The sequence below is a fragment of the Arachis ipaensis genome, chromosome B8, assembly GCF_059453495.1.
Source record: "Arachis ipaensis isolate K30076 ecotype BB chromosome B8, ASM5945349v1, whole genome shotgun sequence".
Classification (NCBI taxonomy): Eukaryota; Viridiplantae; Streptophyta; class Magnoliopsida; order Fabales; family Fabaceae; genus Arachis; species Arachis ipaensis.
Window position 1 is genome coordinate 3,821,898 of NC_142443.1, and position 4,649 is coordinate 3,826,546.

The window sequence follows — 4,649 nt, forward strand, 5'->3', positions numbered from 1 at the left end:
GTTGAGTGAATTCCATTGATTCAATTCCCAAACTATGACGTTGACAAATTAAGTTGATGAGTTATTTTTTTATTGGGTCAAGAAATTAGGTAAAGAATATAACAATTCTCTTTTATTCAATTTCAATCTATTCTTTTTATTTTCTATTTCAATTTCAGTATTTTTTTATTCAATTTTATTTCTTATCTTTTTGTTTACTCTTTATTTTCTTATCAACTATAAATAAGGTATACATAAATCCCACTTTAAATCAACTTTAATATATGCTTTATGCAATAACAGCAGTGACTAATTAAGTGGGACAAGGAGGGTTGGCCCTCAAGAGTCAAGAAAACGAAATGATTTTTGCCAATTTGCATAGAATTGAAGGGATGCCAAGTGTGAATAGAAAGCAAATTCATAAATAAAGATGAAGCAAGCATTCACGCAGATTTTATACTGCACAAAATGCAACAAAGTAAAAAACTACAAATCAATTGATTGATTGCTCTAATTATTTTCGTCCATGAATCTGAACCAACCCCATGATAGCTATAGAATCCTCGAGTAAAAGATTAAGACAGGTTAACATCTTATATTTTCTTTCACAAAAGAGTCCATGCACGTGCTAAAAATGTCTAGGCATATGTTGAGTTTTAATTTGTTTTTTTAAATTAAATCCTTCATTTTTTTTGTTTGTTAGAATTAATAATATTAAACTACTCTTATACCTTAACTCATGACAATAATAAAAAAGTCTCATGACCCACAAATTCAACCCAACAGAATACATAAATTCAATTACAATTTTAATCTTTATTATCTTATCTTATCTTATCTTTATGTTATCTTCTTATCTTATCTTATCTTATCTTTATTTTTATCTTTTGTAGGCAATGCACTATATATATTTAATTTGGGTAATGCTAGGTAGACAAAAAAAAAAAACAGCCATAGCTTGCCTTATTTAGCATTCATTAATTGTTGCGACAATTAATGAATGCTAAATAAGGCAAGTTATAGCTGTTTTTGGCTGATTTTCTTTGGTTACCAAATATTTTCGATTTAATTTTACCTTCGTAATTCTATGTTCAGTTCAATCAGTCAACAATCAATACAAGTTTTTTTCTCGTCTTTTCATATTCTTTCACAATTTTATCATGGTATCAGAGCATTGGTATCCTCCTTGAAAAATCTTAGAATCCATAGAGAACATGTGCATGTCCCAAACTGGAAGATCTATTGTGAAATTGAAGGAAGAAGGTGGTGGTAGTGGCGGAGGCGACAGTCTACTCACTTCCCAATACTCCTCCAAGGAGTAGAGATCTTCCACGACCTCGACCTCGTCCTCATTATTGGATACCAATTTGCTCAAGTCAATGCCATGTAGCTGCCGGCGACGACGACGACGGGAATAGAAAGACAGAGTTAAATCCGTGCGAGTCAATTTCGAAGGTGCCGGCATACATTGACTTTTATAATTCTCATATTGCTTGCATTTTCGGCGAAGCTTACTTTCTTATATTCAACGACGAAGAATGGTGTTTTTGGGTTCTCTGGGATTGCAGCGGCGAGTGGGAACGCTTGCCGCTTAATACTCTCCTGGAGACTCAAGATTCCTTGAGTGTTTACCATCCTTATCAGATTCAAAAGTCACAGTGGTTCTATTCTGACAAGAAGCTATTTCTTCCTTCCTCGGTTCAAGATTATAATAAGTCCGAACATGTTTTGTGTTGTTTCGACCTACAAACTCGGCAATGGACAATGGAAGAACTTGACTGCTTCACATCTTTCCATTTATGTTTATATGATGAAGATGGACTGCGGCCGTTGCTGCCCCATCTATTAGTGTCCAATGTTACAGGTCTTGAAGAATACACTAACTACAGTGTGATGCTTTCATACTCACTTTCAGAATCAAAAAGAGGAGAACATTTCATTAAATATTATCCATCGCGAATACTCGCAATAACAAAGATATATGCTATGTTGGTAAATCAAAATGGAATCATTGTCTATCAAAGAATCAATAGTTGTCTTTTATTTAAGGGAATCAAACCCTATTTTACGAGTGTAAAAGAAATATTTTTTTGTTGATCTTGACGAAGGCAAAACATGTGCCATGCTCTTTGGCTTTGCAATTCAAGATGGAACCAAAAAAATTCATTCATCTTTCTGGCTTTCTACACATATTTAGGGTTTGGTTGTATTAGGTTAATTAACAAAAAATGGTGGAACGTTATCTTTGCTTGATGCTGAGTGGAAAGATTCATGGTATCAGAGCTTTGGTATCCTCCTTGAAAAGAATACATAAGTTATCATCTTTCCGGTAAAAAATCACCCTACTTCTTTTTTAACCTCCTCCCGCAATGAATAATCAATCTTCTAATTTAGCTCAAAATTCAACAAATCTCTATTATATCCATCCAAGTAAAAATCCAACATCAGTCTTGGTTATTCATGTTCTAACAGTAAACAACTATCATTTATGGAATAGTCACTATGGCTTGTCTGCGCCTTCTTCCGACAGTTTCATCTGCGCCTTTTTTCGGCAGTTCCGTCTGCATTCTGTCTCAGCAGTTTAATTTGCATTTTGTTTTAGCAGTTTCATCTGCACTCTCATCGCGCTCTATGCGCCCTCTTTTCTTATCGTGCTATAAGCGTCCTCTCTTATTGCGCTCTACGCACCCTCTTTTATTGCGCTATATGCGCCATTTGAAGACCACTCTTATTGCGTCGTACGCGCCCTCTAAAAATCAATCTTATTGCGCTTTACGAGCTTATTTTTTCATTTTTTAAGATCGCTGCTCAAGCACAGCATCTCCTTTATATTTTTGCCGCCGGCAACTCAAGCTCCGCCGCACGCATTTTTTTTTTAAGATCGCTGCTCAAGCACAGCATCTCCTTTTATATTTTTGCCGCCGACAGCTCAAGTTCCGCCGCACGTATCTTCCTCCGCATCACCACGTCAGACGCTCAACAATTTCATCAGAATTTATCCAAGCTGTGGATTATTGACATCTTCTATCTATCAGCTTGCGGGAGCGTATTAAACTACTCTTCCACCTTAGCCCATGACAACAATAAAAAAGTCTCGTGGCCCAAAATTTAGTCCAACAGAATACATAAATTCAATTACAATTTTAGTCTTTATTATCTTATCTTATATTATCTTTATGTTATCTTCTCTTCTTATTTTATCTTATCTTTACTTTTATCTTTCGTAGGCAATGTACTATATATATTTAATTTTACCTTCATAATTCTATGTTCAATTTAATCAGTCAACAATCAATAAAAGTTCTTTTCTCGTCTTTTTCTATTCTTTCACAATTTTATCAAATAATAAATTTTAATTAATAAAGTTTTAATCAATGCGATCCCTTGAATAATAAATTTAATGTAGTCCATAGATGATATATAAAGATAGATTTATTTTATTTAAAAATACGGCTGAATCATTTTGACCTCTAAGAAAATTTAATTTTTGATAAAATAATTCAAACAAAATGAAATTATATTTTAACCCCAGAAGTTATCTTCTCGGTATGATAAAAATACATTAAATATGAAGAGACATATTTTAAAAACTCTAAAAATCAAATTTTGACCAAGTGTTTTGCAAGTCTATTTAAAAAAATAAAATATTTTTGTTCTCAAAATTTGATGATTTTAGCATATATAAATATACGAAATCAAATAAACTCTGTTGATGGGAAAAAAAAATCTCACTATAATAATACCATTTGATCACATGTGAATATGTGATGATATATAAATGATCATATATCTATTTGGAGCCCACTTACATTACACAGATCTGCCTCGTTTATATGGTACAACATGCGACACGTTGTTAAGAACAGTAGTTGACAATTTTGCAACATTTCCAATTACAGGTAGTATCGGACAGGAAAATATAAACTAAACATTTTCTTCAAATCATTTTTAGGGTTGTATTCCGAAGAAGACTATATTCAAGAGTTCATTTGAAGAAAAAAAAAAACTGATGCTGATAAATAGATATTAAATTAAATTTTTATATATATTTAATTTAATATTTTATTTAATTTAAAATAATTAAAATAAATAAATTTATTAAAATATTTTTATTAACTAAAAAATAAAATTTAAAATAAAACTTTGATTTCAAACGCAGCATAATTGATTTTACTTACAAACCTATGATATATTCCAATGCTAAATTAATTCATATATCAATTATAAAACATAATATAAATCAGGATCTTTAATGATGTAAGAAAAAAACTTATAAATATATTGATAAAAAAAATAAATCTCACCAATTTTTTTTATAATATCATAGTAGAAAACACAAAAAAAAAAAAAGAGAAAAGAGAAAAAGAGAAAAATAGTATTGGTGGGAGTCACTACTATTACCGTCGTTATTGAAAAAGATAAAAAAGAGGAAAAAAATTCAAGCAGAATCGAAGACGTATGTGTGCGTGTTTGTGAGAGAGAGAAAGCGAGTAAAAAAGATAGAAAAGAGAAAGATGCTCCCCAAAAAAAGAGGAAGATAGAAACGACGTCGAAAATAGAGACTGTTATCGCTATTGTTATCTTTTTCTCCTTCTTCTTTCTTCTTTTTTTTGTTTCTCTTTTTCTGTCTATGCATGTTCTTTTTTCTTTTGTTCCGATGAAAGAAATAG

General features: G+C 31.6%; 1 pseudogene; it reads left to right on the plus strand.

Moving 5' to 3' along the window:
• Positions 1-1,139: 1,139 nt before the first annotated feature.
• Positions 1,140-2,176, plus strand: LOC148547022 (uncharacterized; annotated as a pseudogene).
• The last annotated feature ends 2,473 nt before the right edge of the window (positions 2,177-4,649 follow it).